General features: G+C 40.8%; 1 protein-coding gene across 1 annotated transcript in view; it reads left to right on the top strand.

Moving 5' to 3' along the window:
- The first annotated feature begins 1,862 nt into the window (after positions 1–1,862).
- PTPN14 (protein tyrosine phosphatase non-receptor type 14) overlaps positions 1,863–23,200 on the top strand; it is a 110,592-nt gene continuing 89,254 nt past the window's right edge. The window contains exon 1 of the mRNA XM_056487123.1: positions 1,863–2,366. The gene's annotated coding sequence lies outside the window, so the exon portion shown is untranslated. The remainder of the gene's footprint in view (positions 2,367–23,200) is intronic.

Here is a 23,200-nt window from a genome sequence, read left to right as displayed (position 1 = left end):
AATCTCCCCCCCAGACCTTCTCATCCTTCAGCGTGTCAGTGATTCTTGCAACGTTGTTTCCTTTGCAGTTAAGCTCCCTAAATAAGTTTCAAATGCAGAGAGACCTGAGAAAGTGAAAGCGACCAGCTGCAAACTAGGAGTTGGAGTAAAAGGCTTTAGAGAGCTAGCACACCACCTTGAGGCACAGATGCACAAGTTTACCGTGTTAAAAACAGCATCCTTACACCTGGCCCATCACGGGGAGGACAGGACAGCAACCAAACAAGCTGAACCCTAGTTTTGATGTGTACTCCTTTGCAACTCCCTACCCAGTCAAGTAATCCATTTTCTGTATCACAGAGCGCAGCGGCTCCGTGATACATTTTATCATCTCATTCTGACATCTGATATTTCTTACAGATTGTTACACTAAGCTCTCCTATCTACACATGGTCAAGTACAATTCAAGTTTAAATCTTAAACGGTGTCACTTCTCAGTGCCTCAGTGTAGCCATATGTAAAATGGGGATAATTGCTTACTTCATTAAGGTGTGGTGCTTGTAAAATGCAGATGTCTCAGAGTCTCAGATGAAAAGGAGTGCTTGCAAAATATAATTATGATATTATTATGCCAGAGGTAAGGCATAGGCTTGTGATTCCATGTACAGTGTTTAAATACAATTACTTATCTATCAAAATCAAGAATCTGTGCTATTTCTCCCTCTCTCAGCTTCTGATCCTCTTACCATTAGTAATCGGAGTAATCCTGACTCCAGTGAATCTGCTCACTTATTCCTTCAGTAAGGTGTACAAGAGACAAACAGTAACAGCAACTCCAAAACAGTATCAATTCTCATTTATCACTATTTTTAATAATTTTCCCTGTTTGCAAGAGTCCTTAAGTTCCTCAAAGTGTCACAGTTGTTTTAAAGGCATACCTGCCTTTGACATTTCTAGATGCCCATTGGTGCCAGAGGTATTTGTACATACTTTCTAGAATGTGGATTATTTTTGGAATGTGGATAATTTTGAATAAGTGTAGTTTTTCAGGAAAAGAAATTGCAAATTGCCCATTAGCAATGATGCACAAGAGCATCTACACATAATTTCTAACATTCACATTGCTCTTATGCCTACCTGATTTGGTGTGATCTATTCAACACTGCTGGTAGCCTCAACCTTCCTGACAGTATTTCTACAGTGTGATGTGTTCCCTATTCCTTTTTCATTTACACCAGGCATCAGATGGACTTTCCCACATCTGCCAAGTGTCGAGTATTTTGTGTAATTACGAAAACCACCACGTTTTAGGCCAACTTCAGGTTTTCTCCTGCTTGCTCTCCAGCAAGGAACAGAGGCACGGTGGTGGCATCATGTGTGTTTTTCCATCACGGGTATTTTACCCTCTGAGCAGCTGGAAGAGCAGGAATAACCACACTTCTAGAAGTGAGGGTCACGCAGTTAGCAGGAGACCGAAAGGGCTGAGATGGGAAGAGCAGAAACAAACACAGGGAGGAACGGAGAGAACCGATGCTGTCGCGCAAGGCTGCAGGAGATGGGCAGGGAGTTAAGGAAGGGCAGAAAAGTGATTTCAGAGGAGCGGGGCGGCACCGCGCCTTCGTACGGGAGGGCTGGAAGGAGCATCTCAGGAGCTCCCAGGCCCACGCGTGCAGAGCTTGTCTCAGCTCCCCTTCCCAAACTCCGTTTGGGGGTGCTGCCCATCTCCCCCGGAGCTCCCGGCGGGCCGGGCCGACACGTGCGCGGAGCCCCGCGGCGGGAGGGGCGGGAAAGGGCCGGGAAGGGGCAGGGAAGGGGCCGGCACCGCACCTGGCAGCTCTGCCCTCCTCGGGAGAGCCGCCGCCGGCACCCGCCCGGATTGGCAGGAGCCTGCGCCCTCCTCTTCCTCCCTCCTTTTCCCTCCTCCGTGGGGTGGGTTTCAACCCTCCTCCTCCTTCCTTGGGGAGGGGGTAAGAGTTAAAAAAAAACGAAAAAGAAAAAAAGAAAGAAAGAAGGAGAAAGAGAAAAGAAATCCCAAGTCGCGTCCCCGACGTCTCCGGGCCCCGCGGCCGCAGCGGCCGCCCCACATTCCTGGCATTCCTGGGCCGTGACTCCCCGCGCCGCCCCGGCCCCAGCCCGGCCCCGGCCCCGCCGCCTCCGGCTCGCCCGCCCGCCGGCCCCGCTCGCCCCCGCAGGACACCAGTCCCCTCCCTCGGCCCGGCCTCCCTGCTTCCCGCACCCCGCGGCCGGCAGCAGGAGCTCGGGGCGCCCGGCCCTCCGCGCCGCCACCGGCGCCCTGCCGGCCGCCCCGCCGGAGCTGCCCGCGGTGCCGGGCCGGGCCGGCGGGAGCCGCTCTCCCTCCGCGGGCCGGAGCGCCGCGCTGCCAGCAGGTAAGGAGCGAGCTCGGGATCGGGCGCGGCCCCGCGCAGACTTTGAAACGCGAGCAGCGCTGGCGTGGGGCTCGCTGTGCGGCAGCGGGCTAGCGCGGCTCCGCGCCGCTGTCTGTGAGCCGTGCTTGGGCTGCCAGTGCCACTCGGTGACCGGCGGTAAGCGAGCCTCGGACGGGCCGTCCAGCCCGTGGATTTAATCTGTTAGACGCGCAGGTAACGCGGCATTTGTCTAGTCAAGAGGTATTTGTAAATAGCGAGGAGCGGGCAGGGCTCCGTGCTGGGCTGCCCCTATTTACATCGCGGCATGCCCGTGTTTGCCTTCCCCCGCGCCCGGGGCTTTACCTCGCTCTTTGTTAGTTACAGTCAAGCCTAAACTGGCCGTCTTCTGCAAGTCTGTAACTCTGCCGAGCGCTGCAGCAAGGATCGCGGCGAGGCACGGAAGAGTGACATCTGCTCTCGTTTCTGATGTGGCAAAGTCGATGAATTGTTAAGATCTCAAACCAGCTCACTTTATTGGGGTGTATTTGGGACAAGCGTTACATAATGTATGTGTGGTATGTGGATATGATGTGTGCTTTCCTATCGAGTATGCCTTATCTCTCCGATTTGCATAAAATAATCATATGTTACCATTATAAGCACATCTTTGATTGTTTGTAACTTTAACAAGGTGGAAACAATGACCCGTAAAAGGCTCAGATTCGATATCTTGTTGCCCAAGAAGTTTTCTGGGATTTTTGGCATGTAGCCTGAAACCATAGAAGAAATGCTTTTACCAGAAGCCAGTTCTTTTTTCTTTAAGCTCTATGCAGATAGTTGCTACAGGGTTTGGTTATTCCAAAAAGCACTGTTACATGCTGCAGTTCTTCAGAGTTTGGAAAAGAATTCATGTAAAATGGCTTTCCCCCCAAAAATCACTAGTCACCACCTGCCAACTTCCATATTATGAGAGGAGAGAGCTCTTTTTAAGGAAAGATGTGAGGGGAAGGCAGTCCCAGCAGGGACTGTGATCTTATCCAGCTGAGAATGTCCCATCAAATATGAGTGACAAAACAGAGATTAAACAGCTTTTGCTCTTGGCCTCTGGGGGTTTAGTTGCTGACATCTAGTACTTGTTACATGGTATAAAATAGAACGTGTGTTGATATTATAGTAATGCCAATAAGCTTTAGGACTTGTTCTGTTATTGGCAGTACTTGAACTCTTTCTGCTATCTTTAGAGGGCTGTGCCAGAGTTGCTTACAGACAGAGGGCACTTGTGTATATTTCATGGGTCATGATACAAAACTTGGGAGCTTTGCAAACTTATGGGCTGAAGCACAGACCATCAGCTAAAAGCTAGTCCCTAAAATCTGTGGCAGAGCTTGTGGGCCATCAGTCCTGCCAGAGCATTTGTGTGTGAGAAGCTGTGAAGCATGACTGCCTTGATGCATCCTCAAGGAATCCAGTGGTGCAGACCAAGGCCAGAGGGAGGGCTGCTGGGCTGATCTCTGCACTGAGCAATATGAGCTTTTGTATGTACATTATATTTAGAGTTTTACACGTGCCTTTTAAATGTGTCTGTAATAGTAGCAGAAGTAGCTTTGGCGCAGCGTTGTTCATGAGGGTTAATTAGCAACCAGTGTTAGTACTAATGACTGACTTTTCTCCTGGTCATTCTTGTCCAGCAGAAGCCCATGAGTCAGTTATTGTAACTTAGGTATGGAATGGCTTCCTATGAAAAGCATCTACTCTTGCACTTAGCAAATTGCTTTGGCCAATAGTGGCTCCTCCAATCATGGAGAAAGTATTTTACATATATAGACACAAATAGATTTGTGTGCATAGTTCTGATAACTCTGTAGCTTCCTTTTTCTATGTTTATTTGGTACTGCTGAGCCAACCTGCTGCTCTTCGTTCTGTTTCTCTTCATATTCAGTGAGACTGTGTTTGATTAATTGTTACTTAAGTAGCTCATTTTAATATGGATTTCCATTTAGCATAGGTGTATGCAGTATGAAAAGTGTACTTGAACTCCGTCTCTTCAGCTGGAAGTGAATCCTCTGTTGCAAGGGTTTGTCAGCTGAGAGAAGAATGTATAAACTGCTGGTAATATACAACAGGTACAAAGTTTTCAGCAGGCAGTGCTGCTCAGCAGCTTTGACATCCTAGTCCTGCAAAGACCCACCCATGTGCTTCAATTCACGCTCATGAATAGTGCCTTTGAAACCATGGGATTGCTTTTATATACGTAATAATAAACATGTATACAAGTCTTTGCAGGAGCCAGGCTATAATACTTAGTATGCAGTATATTTGTGCATGTGTATCCAGCTCAGTCATAAGAAGATTTCAGTAAAGGCCTAATTTTTATGCTGAGCAAATGACTTAAAAGTATTTTTTATGTCTAAGTCCACTGTGAAGTACAGCATACCGTCACCTATTATGCTTTATGGAGTTCCATTGGAACTAATCCAGATCTTTGAAAATAAAGCAGTACCATGTAGATTTTCCTCCTGTGGGGAGGGAGTATGGTACAAGATTGTGCACAAGATTCTCTGAAGTTTTATGTGAAAAAGTCAGATTCCTTTTTGAAAACCTACTGGTTTTCTATTCATTGACTTCATGAAAACTGCTGCCTCCACATATGAAATTGTTAAAAATATGTATTTTAAAGCAAGCATTAAAGAGTAGCTCCTAAAGGAATGGAGGTAGACCTGAGCAGAAGTCCATGTTTGTAGTAAAAATGTGATTTTGGTTTCACTGACTAACCCCTATCCTCCTGTGCCTGGTGCAGGGGTCCTTAAAACTCAGTGGGCAGGTGCAGCTTCCTCTGGTGATGCTGGATTCAGTCCATGTCCAGAGCAAGTGTAGTCTGTCCCATGGAGTGCCCTTGTTCTCCCTTGAGCCTTTTGTTTTTCTGTGCATGTGGAGCTGAAGAGGTGATGGGTGAGGAGACATGTCACAGCCTCTGGAGGAATAGGACTCCTTGCCAGTGTGGAGAGAGCTCCAGGAGCAGGAACTGCAGCCCAGGACTCTTCCCCTTTCCTTTGCGCTGTCGGAGGCAATGAGGAGAAATCAGGAAGGTGAAAGGAATTAAGGACACCAAATTTTGTGCAGCACAAAGTATGTAAAAAGAAGTGCATATTTGTTCTAAAATGTATCTCCTACCTTATCATGGCTGTCCTAATAAGCAGTTGAACATTTTATTGTCAGCTATGTGTGAATACTTACGTGACTGTAAATTCAGCTAACATTAAGAATGTTTTCTGACCAGAGGACTTTTCTTGAGGATGTTGTGTGTATGACATAATGGATGCATTCTGGCTGGGGAAGAAGAGAATGCTGGCCCCTCTGATGTCCTGTAGCCCTTCTGACAGTCTTATTTTCTGCTCATGTAAAGAGTTCAGGTACAGAGCTTTGCTCAACACCAAGCACGTCTTCTGGAAACTGCAACTCTCCTTTCTAATTCTCAATCAGTCTACCTGTCCTTATGACTAAGAATACTTTTTTTGTTTTGTCAGTAACAGCATAAACCTAAAATTACATTATGTGATGTATAAACACCTCTGAAAAGAGGGTGGTGAACATGCATGCTGGTGATCTAATAAACTAGATGAATGATGGTGTGCCAAAACTTGCTAATGATGCAAAAGTATTTGGATTAGGCAAGATTGAAGAAGACTGAGAAATTGTAAAGGGAATCCAAGAAAGCTGGGTGAAAGGGAAGCACAGCAGATGATGTTGATAAATTCAAGAATATGCATGTTAGACGGAATAATCAAATTACTTGTTCATGTTACTGGATTGTAAATTAACTGTTTATTAAGGTGGAGAGGAAGATTTCAACAGTGTTTTATTTGAACTTGTGCACCTTCTTAATGCTTAGTGTTGGGCAGAAGAAAAATGCTGCAGTTCTTTTGCAATATTGTGTTAATGACACAAAGGATGTTATTAAAGTGGTGCTCGAATTCACCTGGAATAATCAGTTTGTGGTCTCCTATTAAAGGAGAGTGATTGAAAAATATTCATATGAAGCCGAACAGAAAATATTAATGTGGCACTGTTTCAAGGGGGTCAGCTAGAGGAGGTAGGATGTATATATGTAAAGTAGCACTTGACCATTACACTTTGATACAATGACTTGTTATAGGGAGTAGTTTGAAAGACAAAGTGTATAATGTTTCTAAATCACCATTTCCGGTGTATACTACCAAAGGAGATCATATAAACCAAAAGCCTGTTGGGATGAACAAGGTTAGTGAGCTGTTCTAGGGACAGGAAGAACAGTCACAGCTACAGTGAAGGGATGTTAACTGTACTGCTCTAGGGTGTAAATCAGCCCTATCTGATGGATTGAGAAATTTCTCTTGGGACAGATGACGCTCTATATGCCTGTTGTGATATTTTTTATGCTCTCTTACAGGGTAAGCTGCTCTTAGATGCAGGATATTGAGCTGATGATTAAACACACTAGTAATTTAGTTTATTGTACTGTGAAATATGCTGATTTTAATTACATATTCATGCAGGTGTAATTGAAAGATTAATTTTTTTATATATGTTCAGGTTTCATGGAAAGCATGTATTGGATTTTAAGTCTTTAACACATTCAAGCTTGAGAACAGAAGTGATAGGCTTTATTTAAAAGGCAGATAGCACTGATATTTGTTATTGGCCAATTTGGTTATGATTTCTAGTATTTTCTGATGGACAGGGGGTATTTTTTAAATTTGGGTAGTTAATATAAATAGTTTTGATTTCTGTAACAGAATGATAGTTCTGTGGCTGTGAGAAGCACAAGGAGTGGTTTATGGAGGTAACTATCTTTTGCAGCTTTATGGGTATTTCAAAGAAAATATTGTCAAAGCAGTAGTATACCAACACCATGGAATTCTTGCATATCTATCTACTGGAGGAAAGATTGATTTAGTAGCAGCTACTGTGATTGATCTAACAGTCAACACCTCATGTTAACAGGCTAGTGTATGTAGTGTATAACATAGTTAAGAGCTGTCTGTAGAAGTTTCAGAAAACTATGCTGCAGCTTAAAGAATAAAAAGCCAGTACTTGTGCAACTTTTAGATGGTCTAACCAGCCAGAATGAGCTGTCTTACAGGCTGCCTGCCTTGCAGCTATCTGCAAAAATAAAATGTGGGTTGGCTTTGCCTTCCCCGTTGAAAAGACTGAAGCTGTTGTGAAGGGAGCCTTGCACTGCTTCTTAAACTTAGAAAATAAAGTTTATGGGAAGGCTCTCATTTGTAAAGGTGCATAAAAGTGATGCCCTCTCCTGGGACATCCTTTGGCCATTGGGCTGGATTCGAAACATATCCCTCTGAAGGACAAAGGGTACGCCTTAGCCCAGGAGAAGTTGGCAGTGTAGGAGAAGCAGGAGGTCACCAGTAGTTGTTTTAACTTGTGTTTGTGAAATTCCTTCTTGTTTTTACAACTGAGAAAATAGTTTGCATTCCTAAGGTTTTTGAGATTAGCTCTTATCATGGAACTCTCTTTTTTGAGAGGAGGCATTCACTACCTTGTAGATAAAATGCCTTTAGGTTTTTATTGGTGATGATAATTAAGCCAGGTTTTTGGACAAGTCTGTGCAAAATCAGGGGACTTTGCCAATCAGAGATTCAGCAGATAGAAGCCAGATCCTATATCTGATGTCTATCTCTGGTGCCATTTTGATTTTGACCCCTTCACACAGGACTTTCATTTGTTCTTTCAGTGCAAAATGTATCCTGTTGGTGGTGAAAACTCTGCATTTTCTGGTTATGTGATATGCAGTGCTTATCTCAGGTACTTTGAAAGGGAGACAGTGTGTAAAGGAATTTCTACACAAATCATTGTGCCTGTTGTTTTTCAGAATACAGGGAGAGGAGAGGGGAAAGCAATATGTTTAGTGGCTTAATGTGTCCTGTGCTGAGGTGGAGTGAAACTTCTGGTGCCTTCAGAGGGAGCAAGCCTTCAAAGTCCTGCCCCAAACACAGAAAAGAGGCATTTCAGAGGAAATCTAACTTCTCCCTTAAGAGCTTTGTGAAATGCCCTATGTGTACAGACCTGCCTCAGGAAGAAAAACCCTGATGAGCTTTGGGAGTGGGAATTTATTTCAAAGGTCCTGGAAAACAGGCATCTGAAATGATATCATGATGAATAATTTTTATTTCATTTTTCTTGTTTTTCCTAGTTTGGCATACTTTTAAGAGTGTATTTGGCATACTGAGTGTAATTGATGTCTATTTACATTCTTTGTAGTGTTGTGAAGATTCAGCCTGTTTAGGAAGATGCTTGGTCAGCTTACCAGATAAAGAAATGGGCTGCTAATTGAAGGGGATGGCTGGTGCAGTCTGCTGCTGGTAGCCAGAAATACTGACAGAGCTTCAGAGCTCTGGCAGTTTCAGAATGGAGGGTGGACAGGGCAAGTTCCTGCTTGTGAATAAAACAACTCATGTAGACATATTTGAGTAAAGTTCCTGTGATTCCTTCCACCTCTGCCAAGGCTGTGCTGTGAGGAATCTATGACAGCAGAGGAAACGAAATCACTGTATTGATGTGCTGCTGCTCCCCACTTTGTTGTGGTTCATTTTGAGAGCAGGGTTTTTTTTGCAAGTTCTCTTCCATGTGTACATTTCCCCTTCTTAGCTTGGTGCCCCAAAATGCATAGCTGGAAATCTTGTTTGTAAAACAGAACTGAAATATTGCAGCAGAGCATTATTGAGGTGCGATGTTTAGCATCTAAATGGTAAGTATATTGGTTGCTAGCAATTTCACTTCCTTCTTTAAAATTATATTTCTTTCTGACAAGGAGGAAATAAAAGCTGCCATTTAAAGATGAACATTATTTTTTATTTTTGCATATTTTAGGGCTTTGCTGTGCAGTTTGATGTTGCATGCTGCTTAACATGATCTACAAAGAAGTGTTTAAATACAATGTTGTATATGGAGAGATACATCTCAATTCATAAGTAATGTTTTTGCATTCCTTTCTGTATTGTAGAATGTACTGGGAAATTTACAAATAGGAAAAGACAAAATCCATGTCTTGAATTACAGTCTAAGGAGGAGGAGAAGAAATTGGTGCAATAGGCAGAGAGGGTATGTTAGGGAGTGCTGGCATGTATTATAAGGATTTTGGTTTCTTTGTTCATAGCCTGCCCTCTGAAGCTGGTTCACCTCTTTAAAGTTTTTCTGGTTTCTGCATTTGATTGGGAAATTGTCATGTGCATTTGAATATGCAAATTCAGAAATGCACATTTGTGGTTCAGTAATTGAGGTTGTTGTTTTGGAAGAAAATAACTGACACCACCTCAGGACCTGCTTGACACTGTGAAGTGATGAGCATTTCTCTGGAGCTGGGATGAAAAGAAGCACCTGTAAGGAGAATGCAATAGCTTGGGTTATGAGATCTCTACTAGCTCTGTGTTAGTTTTGCTCTAGCTGCTCTTGTTCCTTGCTGCTGATGTAATAACCTAAAACTGTAGTGTACCTTTGCATATAACTTTTCACTGCTGAAAGGGCAAATTATTACTGTGGAGAGGCTGAACTTTCAAAACCTTGTCTAATGATGGCCTAGTTGTCTCTTTTGATGTACAAATGGGTTTATCTGGAGAGAGTGATGTAGTCTTACGGTTTTTCCTTGAGCCTGACTTAGGTCTGAGGACTGCCAGCCATGCACTAATTAGTTTGTCAAAACATCTGACAAGGGATGGGTGCACATTGGAGACAATTAGTCATTTTGTCTATTAGTCAATAATGTCAACTTTGGTTAAGGTTGTATAAGGTTTCTTACCTACCTTTATATTTTCAGCTTGTGTTATTTTGGTAAAGTGTGGTTTAACTTCCATGTTAGCTTTGTGTGGTCAGTGTCCTTGACAAGTACCACTAGTTCTCTGCATGCAGCTGTGAAATTCTGCATTTGCTATCCCCCATACATTCAGCATAAATAAAATGGTCATGACTGGCTGGATTATGAGCTGGTTATAATACAGTAAGTCCTCTGCATATAAATCTGTTCAATAAAAGGGGCATTCAGCTAACTTCAGGTAATATTGTCCAGTGTTAAATGCCACTTAGTTTTGCTTTCTCCGCTGTCTTTAATAGTGTGAATTTATAAAGTAATTTATTTTTTTACTTGGGATGGAATCAGAGCAAGCCCATTTGTCAGTCTCTTCATGTTGTTTGTCTCAATCAAAGAGAGGAGCAGAGGATAGGACAATGACAGCAAAGGATATCCTCCATTATTCCAATATTTTCCTATAATGAAGAGAACAGGTTTGTGCCTGTTTATCTCAAGAAGGCTTTTTGCCACAACCTGAGCACCCTGTGGCAGTGGTTTTGAAAGCAGAACATGTTAGCTTTGTTGAGTCCCTTTTGCAAAAATTAAGATATCTGAATGAAAATAACATTTAAAACTTCCGTGTTGAAAAAGACCCTTTGGTAATACAGTTATTAAAATATTTTTATAAGTTCAAGGCAGAGTCTAGATTGTTTCTTATGAAAACTTCCCAATAATAAACTCTATGATTTATAGTATTAATTTCTTAGGAATTGCTCTGTTGTGGGAACTGTGTTAAAATAAGACTCAACAGTCCACTGAAGCATTCACTGAAAGGTCTAAGTCTTTGTCAGAAAAATGGACAAGCTTCTGGCATTTTAATCAAACAGGTCACTTTCTTCATAGTAGTTTGAAATAATAAAGTATTTTTTAATTTAAAAACCTGTGACATTAGCTCCAGTTATTTTATTGTTATTTTTTGCCATTCTTTTAGGGATAAAGATGAATTGGGTTACTGAACTTGGGGAAAAAAACAAGTGTTTTTGGTTGTTTTGAGGGGTTTCTTTTTTTGCTGGAGTATTTGAACACATTTTTTAGCAAAGGATCTGGTAAAATGGTAGTTTAAAACCAATCCACAAATCTTTAAGTACTTCTGGCAGTGCAGTGTTTTGGGGCCTTCCTGAACAAAGCATTTCCTATCTGTACTTTGGCAGATGCTTCATTTGCTTATTTGCTTTATCCTGAGGCATTTGACAGGCCATGCATTCATCCACCCCTGTGTGTTCCTGCCCCACCTGGGGCTGTCCTGAGGTGTGATCCCAGGAATGTTTTGTGTTGGCTATTTGTACACCACGTTCTGTTGGACATCATTTGTCCTGCTCTCTGCAACATGCTCCAAGCAAGGTCCTAAATGCCTCTCATGGAGAGCCAGCATGAATAGGAACTGTCTGAGTGATGACTTAAATGTAGATTTCCTTCACTGTTATCTCAGTGAAGTTATTTTGCTGGTATGTGTGGTGATTTTTGTGTACAGAGGTCAAACCTAAAAGAATTTAATCAGGGTAACAAACTGATAGGGCTGGGTGTCAAGTGCTAACTGCACAGGAAGGGGCTCTGCACCCAACAGTGCAGAATCTGTTCTGGATGATGCTGTCAGTGATCGGTGTTTCATTAAGTCTTTGTGTGGTGATTCCTCTACCCAGTAGGAAAAGAGATTGAGGAGAGCTTGAAATGTTTGTGGGATTTTTGTAGTTTTGTTTTGTTATAAAACGTATCTCATCCCCATAGTGGTAGAGATGTATAGGAAAGGTAAATTAAGTTTATAAAATAACAAAGGTATATGGCTTTTAAGAGCAGTTCTGTCAACAGATGAAGACCATTAATGTAGTCTCCCAGATGTGTTGTTCTTTATTATGGACTGTGAATGATTGTGCTGCAAGTGCCTATCACCACAACCATTGTGGCATTGTGCACTGGATAAGTGGTGTCTAGACATGACCATGAGCTTTACCTCTGCTGTTTATATCTCTCAGAAATGTCAGACAATGAAAAGTTCACTTTGTTTTTAGGACACTTTGAAATAGTGGAATCAATTATGGTATTTCATTGTAGCATTTGTCTGTATATGCCTTTAAAGACTATGTGTCAAATCTTTCATATTTTCAGTGGTTTCTGTACTTTCATATCTCCTTGACTTAAGGAATATGGCAATGAATTGTGGTTCTGAAGATCTGGTGGAATGTTGAGCAGAAGACGTTATCGAGTGTGTGGAAGCAGTTTGTGTACTAAGTTTGTTCAAACATAGATGCCTTAGCTTAAGAACAGTGAGAACTCTACAAGGACAAACTGCAAGGTCAGAGGAAATTAAAAACAAAAGAATGCCTGATTGCCATGTCTGCTGAGACTGAGCACTGATTACACTATCCTTGTCCTGCCAGGGTCATGATAGTGACGACTGTGTCTTGTGTCCTTTGACCAGAACCACAGAATATCCTGAGCTGGAAGGGACCCACAAGGATGGAGTGCAACTCCTGTCCCTGCCCAGAATGAGCCCCAGAATTACACCACGTGTCTGAGAATGTTGTCCAAACACTTCTTAAATTGTCAGTCTCGGTAGATTACAAGGCAGAGGTAACTGAGACTTTGTTAAATTCTTTCGGTGGAGGAGCAGCATAATTAGACAAAAGGGGCTCAGAGTCTTGTGCAAGAGGAGGCAGTGCAATGCACATGGGTTCTAAGTGACAGAAGGTTAAGTGTTGCAGCTGGGTACATCCTGGCATTGTAAGACACCTCACGTTGTTACATCACATGCCAGGAGAGCGGAAAGTTACAACCCAGTTATTCAAGACTGCAGTAAATGTAATTAATACCTCATACCTCTGACACGTCTGTCAGTGTGGTATCATAATTATTTACCTTGGTACTGAAAGCTCCAGGCAGGAAGTCCAGTTGGTGAGCACTATATCCCCAAGCATGTGCTGGCATGTGCCACCAGCACAGCTGGCAGCCCTGCTCACCAAACCAGGGCATTTGTGTGAGCAGAGGCTGCAGCATCAGGAGACCAGTTTGCATCAGGAGACCAGTTTGCAGCAGGAAATGGCACTTCCAAAGGTGAGTGTGTGAAAGGGATCAGTAACTCCTGACAGCTTGCACCAAAGTAAATTCTGATGGAACCTGCCAAGTTGGGTGTTGTGATTTTATTTTAAAACAAGAGGCTGTAGCAGTCAGTCTGGCGTGCTTACCCCAAGCTCCTTTCACACACTTTTTAGCTTCGTCTGGGAATAAGTAAACACCTAAAATAATCTCTGGTTTTGTCATCTCTTTGGTAGCCTGCTTGCTTCCTGTATTATGAAAGTTATCATGAGATTAGCTGTGTTTAAGCTTCCTGTCTCACCAGGGTTTTTTCCATTATTTTTACCATCTCTTTCAGGAGGTACCAGTATCATGTTTCTGTAATAAAGGTTTCACTTCAATTATGTATTGGGGGTTTTTTTCCTGTTGTGTTTTCTAAATTTTTCCTCTGTCCACATTCCTTACTTTGTCTGAAATATCTTTTCAACTCTGATACTTAACCAGATTTTTTCCTTTTATTTAATGGCAGATGCTATTGTAATAACATGCAGGCCAAGAAAGCATAACACAACTTCTGTCTGCTTATATAAATTGGTGTGCATATATAAATGGTAGAAAAAGCTCTACAACCTGTTTAGCTGTATCACTACTTAGTCTTGCTCCTGTGGGGAAAGTGCTGTTGTTTAATAGGTGACCCTGAAGTTGAGAACTCTGGCTGAGAAAATAAATAACTGAGATGCACAGTGTTATGTTTGCCTCATCTAGGGTAGAAATTGAATATCTAAAACTATGGCCACTGAAAATAATGGATTTTTGGGATTTTACATGTGCTCATTTACTTATCAAACCAAAAGGTAAACCTAGATGTGAGGTTTTAAAGCAAAAAGTGGAGCTGAATTTTCAGAACTCCTTCAGGTCAGTCTAACCTTGGTTAGATCATGGGCAAACATTTTGCCATTGCTGTGTACCCTGCTCGATCTTCTGTGTATCCCTTCTGGTTAAGTCTCATTTCCCACCAGCAGACATAATTTGCTTGCTAGGGTGTATGTTTGCCTGTAGTGTTGGAGATTGCACTTTTCAGTGTGAGTGAAGACTGGATGTGAAGGTCCTTAGGCTTGTCTTTAGTTTTTAGCCTTTCGATTAACCTTTTTTTTGGCTTTGCAGCTGCTGTTTTGCCAGTTGATGTTTCTTTGTGGATTTCATGTCAAGTCTTGTATTACTTCTATAGAATATACACTAGATCCTTTTGTCTTCTTTTATTTTCAGTTGTGTTATTGATTTTAGGAGTTACCAGGATAATGTTTACATTTTTTGTCGTGTTTTATTTTTGGGGATGCCAGCTACTTTCTTGATTCATTACAAGCTAATTGATACCTAAAATCTTCTGTGACAGTTTGTTTCTGTGTTCATTGATTCATTTACATCATCATCTAGTATGTTGCTAAATATGCACCTGTACTGCATTTAGGAGAGTTTTGCCCAATTTGATACCAGCATTCTCTTTAATCCACTAATTCAAATCTCTTTTTTATCTAAGCTTAGCAGCAGTATTGTGGTATAAAATCTTGATCTTGCTTCATAATGATGCTGCTTCTTTAGAGTAACAGTCTATTATTTCATTTATTTGCTTCTGAAAGCTTTTAGTAAATGACATGTTTATATTTTGAATTTTTAGCCTATGACTGCAGTAATGAGTAGCCCTTTCCTTTCTCTTGAAAGATAGTTTCAGGCTCATCCTAATTGATTGCTTTCACTCATTTGCTGATGTTGTGCTCTTCATTTGAGCGTGATTGTCTTGGTGGTAATTAAACAAAAGCCCAATTAAGTCTCCCGCTATACTGGGAAGCAGCTTGCCAGAATTTGACAGTACAACAAAGGACATTTCATTGACCAATTTCTTCAGAAGGAAATGTCTCAGTGGAGGTCTGCAAAGCAGCACATGTGATTTTAGACACTTTCCCGCTATCATTTTTAAATTATTTTAAATTTGTGACTGAGCCTTCTGCTCTGTTCCAAAGATGTGACTCAGAACACTACTTGTGTTGGAGAGCTAATTTTCATCCGCTGACAACTTGAAAGCCCTCTTGAAACATCATATTTCCAAAGCAGGCAAAGTGAGAGTAAGTAACCTCTTAGCATCTTGGAGTATTTTTCAACACAGGGCTTATGATAAAAAGACAGGATTAAAATTTTTCTTTGTTTATCCAAAACATAAGCCTGTAAATCCCACTTAACTGAAACCATCATAATTATTGCTCTTAATATTTTTGTTTCAGAAGCTGTAAATTGGAAAAGCCACTTTAGAACTGGAAAAAGAAGAATTAATTAGAACAATGTTTTTTCCAAACTGAGCTGTGCATAGCTGTTGGCATTCATTCTGCTGAGTAAAGTGGCTTGAGAAAGGGGAGGGAACACACAAGATGAAGAGAAAAATTACCCAGAAGAGCCTGCTTTGACAGGACTCTAAGATAGTCACAGGACCACTGCCTTACTGCATGAAAACTTGTAAAATGTATGAAAAGAGAATTTCAATTGGGTTCCCAGCTCTCTCTCTTTTACTGTTAACTTTTTTATTTGAATGCCACAGCTTTGTATCACTGTATATCAAGACCAAGACAATAATTTTCAACAGTTCCAAGTACGTGTGTACATTATTATGTTTGATTTCCACCGAGCCATAAACACTCTTTGTCCCTTGCCTTTTACTAGCTATTGGCTTGGCTATTCCTTGTGGACAGGAAAGCTGTGTTTAATGCTTTGTAAAGTGGCCATCAGTTCCTTGCTTTTGTCTCTATTCAGCATAAATTATTTTCAGCAGGGCCACAGAAATGTTCTGGCCAAGATTTGCAGGTGCCCCTTGTGGAGAGCTATTTCAGGATAAAGGCTAAACCTTGCTGTGTCTTTCCTCCCCTTCTCTCATTTCTTCTCTCCTTGAGGACTACTAATCCTGAATGATAGGAGTCCATGGCTGGTCTCCTCCCTCCTCTATGGCTCACTTCTGCTGTTGTTTTTTTTTGTCATTTTCAGAATTAACCCTCAGCTGTATAGGCTGAAGCATATTCTTTTACCCTTAAGCTTGAAAACTTTGTGCGTGCTGCCATTGCAATATTTCTAAGGGGAAATTCAGCCCCTAATTATCAAATTAGATGCACATTCTGGTTCTTTGGCATGGCTTTACTTCTGCCCATCTGTTAGGTTGGCACTCTGCCCTCTCAGAAAGTAGCTGACCGGTTTCAGCTGAGCAGAGGAGCCAACCAAAGATGGGTTAAGAGAGGCAGCCCGCAGAACACTTTATGTTTGATTCCTCTTGCCAAAAGCTCTTCCTGTTTGCAAACAATGTCAGCTTAAGCCCATATGCTCCATTACATGGGATGACATCTGTGGAGACAGATGCAGGGATGGCAATACAAATGACATTTGATAAGGAAGGGCATATGTTATGAAACCAGACACCACTATGAGTTTAGGACCCTGTCTGTGCTGCATGTGCATACAGAAATATAGATTGCTTCTGTATTTCTGTGTGTGAGTGCATTCATCAGCCCCAGGGCTGGGCTTTTGAAGTACATCATTGTTCAAGATTTGTGCTAGGTGTACCTGCAATTTTGTGATTTGGTTGTTGCACATTTTTAGCTGAGGTCAATATTTTGCTTCAGTATTCTTTGAATGGTGGCAAAGTACATTAAGGGCTCAGTAGCTTGCACCATGTAAAGAAACTGGATAATGCCAATGTAAGAGGAGCCTGTTGTAGGAGAGGGCTCTGCTGTGAAATGCCTTTCTGAAGGATTTGAATGTTACCTTCCAAAAATCCCTTTCAACGCTAAGAGAGAAATTATTTGTGTGTGAATTTTATATGTCTGGGTAGAAGAGATGTAAAAACCTCTTCCTTTGGCACAGTCTCTTTGCTGCTTTGCTAGATGTTGCTTTTTCACCACAGGTCAGCTTTGTATCTAAAGCTACTCTTCTTCAGCAGCTCTGCTTTTAGCACCTTTTTTGTTATTCAAATTGCTAAGGCTGATGGAAAATGTAGCAAGTTTTTGTTAAATAGACTTTGCATATAATCCATTTTAACAATTTGAAGAAAATATTTACATTGAGGAAATATATTCTATTGGTTTAGAGTACAAGAAAAATAAAAAGGTGCAGTATTTGAAATACATGCCTTAGTATCCATACTTGAAGACTATATTTTTAGTATTGGGCTGAATGGAAAACACACTTTTCTGAGAAGATGAACATGTACTGGCAAAGGCAACTCTTCCATTAAAAATAAAAGTAACTTGCACATGGGTATGTTTTTCATATCCTTTTAATGAAGTTAATATTTGTTGTTTACAAACCTGAGAATGTTTTTTGGTGCTTTGTCTGGCTTCTTGTTGAAAAACATATCCAAGTGACATAATGTATTTTTTTATTCAGATAATGTAGGACTGTAATAAATAGTTGTAGGTGACTTTTAATTTTTCATTAATTGAGATTTATTTTTGGAGCATTTCCTGGAAAGGTGACAGTTTTTCCTTAATAGCTTAAGGGCAATGTTATATTTGCTGGCTAAAAAAACCTCCTAAAATGTATATAGCTGTTAAAGACTTGGACCAAATGTGGCTTGTTGAATGTGTAGTGTTGTGGTGGAGAAACCCATCTGGAGGAAGAGGATTTCCTTAATCATAGTGATATAGTCACTTTCTCTGCATAGCTTTTTTTTTTCTGCATTTCCAAAAGGATAATTTCACTTCTAGATTGGATTAAACAAAGGAATTCTCCAAAACATTGAGGAGTGTTAGTTTCTCTGGTTGGGGTTATTGAGAAACTTTAGGCACCTCATTTTCTTTTCCTCTTGGTTGTTTTATCTGTATAAAGGGTTAATAGTAATGATGATGATGATAACTGCTTTTTATTCTCCCTGTCCCCTGAATTCTTCAAAGCATTTTTTTCTGTATACTCCAAGGTTACTCAGGTTACACTTGTTGACTCCTTGAAGTCTCACCCCGCCCAAAAAAGTGAAAATAAATGCTTCCCTTTTTCCTTTCTAAATTGGTTTAGTAGCTGCAAAATGTGATTCCTGATAACTGTACATAGTAGATGAAGATTCGGTGCAAGTAAAAAGGATTAAATTGTAGACACCAAGATGTGTACTGGCATTTATATTCTCATTGTATTGAACTGCTAAAAATGCAGCTTTTTTTTCTAAAAGGGAATTTTTATATTTTTAAATTTAATATAATTTTTATATTAAATTGCCTGGATTTTGCAGAAAGGCAATGCTTCTGGTGCATTCAATGTCAGTGTTTTTTATACAATTTGCAGAAAATTGATGTTACTTTGCATGAGGCCAAGGATACCCTTCTAATTCCCTTGTAAAATTTTGGTACAAGAAGCTTGGCTTTAGTCTGCAGTGCTTTGTTGTCAATGAACTCTTCACAAGTACATCTACATGTACTTTTTCCTATTGAAGGATCAGAAAGCTGTTTTATTTATTTGGTTACATGATGAATTGCATTAACCTATTGCCTATGCAAAGTGGTCAGTGGAAATGACCTCAAGCTGGACCAAGAGAGGTTCAGTTAGAACATCAGGAAAAATTCCTTCACAGAAAGGTTGGGTAAGCTTGGATGGGCAGGCCAGGAAAGTGGTGGAGTCACCATTCCTGGAACACATCTCAACATGGCACTTAGTTGATATGGTAGTGTTCAGTCAGAGATTGTATTTGATGACCTTGGAGGCCTTTTCCAACCTTAATGATTTTGTGGTTCTCAGAGGTCTGCTGGGCACATGAGGCACTGCTTTAGTAATCAGAATCTTCTCTTCTTGTGGGAATTGCTCTTCTTGCCTCCTTGTGTTGCTGACAAGTGTTTTCAGTGTGTTGATTTTTTCATGCAAGCTCTGATGTTTTGCTAGCTGTAGAATCAGGCTCACCAGTCCAAGCCAACCCTGAAGGCTGTTTGCTGCAGTTTTGGGATCAGCACTTGGGGAGTTCTGAGGAAATCTGTCACCTGGTGCTACCAGCCCAGCAGCTGCATGAGACTTCAGAGCTCTAGCCTGGCACAGAAATAGTTTTGATTTACAGAAACTCTTCTGTCAGTGCTAATCAGAGAGTTTAGATGTTGTGAACTTCCTCAGATAGACCATCTCCAGTAGTGATGGCTTGCTTTGAAAAGCCTGTTTGCTTGGCCCTCTGGAGCAATAGTGGCAGCTATCTTGAGAGGAGGAGTTGGACAATTCTGAGATACTATCTGGACCAACTTGGGGATCAAAACAGTTCTCTTTTAGAGAAACACTGAAAGGAATTCCAAAACCTGAAGGGTGCCACATCTTGCTAACCAGGTGCTCTATGAGTGCTGAATACATTGATGCCTGCCAGTAAGGGAAAAACAATGAGGTGTATGACTTGGTACTGTTTTAAAATGTGCTAAATTAAAATGCCAGGTCTACTCCAAATACATAGCACTATTGAATTTATATTTATTTTAAAAAATAAAATAATAGTGTTGCCTGCATTTTAGTGGCTGAAGAATTGAGAAAAAAACAATTTTCAAAGAATCTAGGAAATTCCATTCCCTTAATTACTTTCTTTACAGAGATAACTTGCAGCTTCTCATTTGCTACAAGATTCAGAGAGGTTATGGCATTGCATATCTCTCCTAATGATATTAATCCTAACCATGATAACTAATGATATTAATCCTCTGATGCAAGTTCCCACTACTGTGATCATTTGTGCACAGTGCTTTGGAGGAAAGGAAGAAAAACATGTCAGCATCTAGATGTTACTTGGGGAACATGCAAGTTAAACACCTCTGATGAGTCACCCTCCAAGTATGTGTGATTGAATGAGGGTTAACTGATTGCTGCAGTTAACTTAGACCAAGTGTGTCCGAAGTGTGAAACACTTTATTTTTGAAGGTGGTAAGAAGTGCACTGTCAACACCCATAGTTTACAGACCTTACTACAATAAACTGTCTGCAACCCACTCCTCAGCTGTCCTCAGGAACAGGTTTGTGCATTGTTTGTTGTTGCCAAGCCAGTATTTCTAACGTTTTTAATGCCCTTTGTAAACGTGTTAATTGTTTTCTAAGGCTCGAGGGGAATTGCTACACCTGGTTGTTTTCTGGTTGATTCTTTTCTAATGAAGTGACCTGCCCATTTAGAAGTTTCTGTGCTATCTTGGCATAAAACTGTCTGGGAGCAATATGCAAATGTTGAACCAAAATGTTTTTTTACATGTTCATCATGACAAAGAAAGATTCAGTCTCATGGTGCAGACAGTGAGCAGGTACAAATCATGGTGAGATGTAAAATAGAAGTGTTGGGAGCACACAGGGTGGGGACTGAAGAACTACAACAGAATATTCTTCCTGAGAACCCGATAGAGCTAAATGAATCTTTGTGATGAACAGCCTGTGCCTTTAGCTATTGCATCAGATGGTCAAAGCATCTTCAGTCCCTACCCTGTGTGCTCCCAACAAGCAGCTGGTTACTCACTGCTTAAATATAGATTGAGGTGCTTAGTAGTAAATAATAATGATAAATAATTTATATTATAATTTATATTATATATTATATTATATATTATATTATAAATTATTTATCTATTATTTATTTATTACTTATTATAAATTATTTTAAATAGCTATTTGAATGATTTGTGTTCCTAGTTCAATACTTAAGTCACGATTTACTGTTGCAAAAGTCTGAGCAAACTGAAATACTCTGGCATAAAAAAAAAAAAATCAGTGAAAATACAAATAGTGAAATTTTCTGTTGGATTGACTGGCAGTAACTCATTGCTGGAATGCAAAACAGTAGTCCAAAATTAGTTAAATGTTTATAGATGGATTATTGAAATGATAAAGCTGTTTGGAATGTCGGGTTTTGAAACAACTAATCCAGGGCAGTGCTTGTGTTTTGATAGTTTTGTAGATGCTTTTGTATCTTTGGAAGGAGTTATGACCATTGTTTCTGGTATTGTACATACTTAGTGCACAAGCTTTTAGTAAATTACCATTGTTAGACTTGCATCTTGTTAAACAAACATAGATTGAAACAGATTCCATGCTGTAAAAACAACTGCTTGCAAGCCAACTTCTTTGTGTGTGTGGGTTATGTATCATTTCCCCTCAGGAATTAACAACATACCTAGAACTTCACTTTTTAAATTGATTGAAAGAGAGAGCCTTGCACAGAGAAGAATAAAAACTCTCGGACTCTAATCTCTTAATCTCCATAAAATGCTTGAATGTTTAGCTTTGATAGTATATGAAACAAATCTGGTGGTCTTTAACATTTCTGATGTGCATTTCTTTTTTGCAGAAAAAAAAAAGAAATCAAAGCAGACATAAAACAAGGTATGACAGAGGGGTTGGTGTTGGTGAGAGTTAGCCCTCAAGCATGAAGAAATTCCATACCCCTAACTCTCCCTTATAAAATGCTAGTGGAAAGTAATTTTGGTGGCCTAGTAATTCCTTTGCCAATGTTAGTTTTCTTGCCAGTGGGATCACCAGGCACTCTGTGGACTTCTGTCTTAGGCTTTTTGGTGCTAGAGAAGAAACTGTGCAAGAGTAATATCAAGGAATGGAACATTTTGGCTCATAACCTTTTGTGCTTGGAGGTTGCTGAAAAATATGGAGAGCCTTCCTCATGCTTGGGATCAGGAGCTGGTTGAAATTCAAAATTGGATAACTGAGATGAGAAGGTGCACATAGCTCTAGCACAGCTTTTCCAGCCAAAGAAACAGCTCTACAGAATTTGTGTATGCAAGGGAGAGGAAGTTTCTTCAATCTGTTTTCTTATATACTTTTTTTTTTTCCCCAAGGGGAGATAGTTCTTGGGGTCCTACAGTACCCAAACTGGAACTTACTTCCCTCCTACCTTCTTCCAAGGGAGCAAGAGAGAACTGAGCCCTGGTTTTGGCAGATACTCAGAGGTGAGGTGATCTCCAAACATGTTGTAACTATTCTGCTATAATTAGTCCTAATGCTAGGAGGTTCATCTTTTGGTTTTTAAGTCTCTAGGGCTGGAAGAATGTGGGTTTTTGTTGTTGTTGATGATGATTGGGGGATTTTTACTTGGTACAGTGGTTTCATCTTTCCATTGTATCTCATGTAACTAGCATATTGTGGTTGTCTAAATGTAGGTAAAATACACATTTTAAAAGTGCTTTTAGCTCTTAAAGTAGACATCTGGCTTTTGTATTGAACCACTTGGCCTTTAAGTTTTTTTCACCTTTGGGATCTTACACTGTGATTAAAAAAAAAAAAAAATTGCTTCAGAGGAGGATTGTCTGTCTGAAAAGTCTGCTCCAGAAATACTTGCAGGACCTAATCAGAGTAAGAAACAAAGAAAATACTGGCACTGCATGATGTGTGGATTAGATTGGCAGGAAACTGGACCATAGTTAGCTTCACTCATGTGTACAGAAAACACAGAGAACCCCACACCCACGTTGTTGGTCTTAGTCTTTAAAGTTTTGTTGGCAAAGCTCTTCCTTTTATGAGTGGGAAAACAAGTCATACCCACAGCAGACGCAGTTCTGCTGGCAGAAAAGCTCAGTGTAGTCTCTGCCAGTTGAATGAAATCCTCTGACGTATGTATTTTATTCCATTCGAGGAAGAGTCTTGGCTACCTCTTCCCTGCCCCCTCATCCTTTTTTTTTCCAGCCCAGCAGAAGCTTCTTCTCCACAGTGGGCATTGCAGAGATAATATTGCCTGGTGCAGTCCCTTCTAAGTGTTGGTAAGCCATTAGAAGCAGCTGCTGTCATCTTGGATCTCAATTTGTTTCAGTAGGTAAGGAGAAAAATGCTGTCAGAGGAGACAGAGGGATCACTTGGAGGCAGAAATTGCATGAGAAAAGTACTGCCAGGAGTGCCAAAGCCTCTGATGAGGTTCTTTGGGACTTGTCAACCTTGGTGCACCATCTTCACTTTCTCAGTGACGTGGTTTTGCCTGGAGGCAGCAGTAAACCTTCAGTATCCTGGTGTGGCAGGAAAAGATCTTGGGGATCTAGGTCTC

The sequence above is a fragment of the Oenanthe melanoleuca genome, chromosome 3 (assembly GCF_029582105.1).
Source record: "Oenanthe melanoleuca isolate GR-GAL-2019-014 chromosome 3, OMel1.0, whole genome shotgun sequence".
Classification (NCBI taxonomy): Eukaryota; Metazoa; Chordata; class Aves; order Passeriformes; family Muscicapidae; genus Oenanthe; species Oenanthe melanoleuca.
The sequence above is the reverse complement of the archived record's forward strand: the minus strand, read 5'-3'. Positions and strand labels throughout refer to the sequence as shown.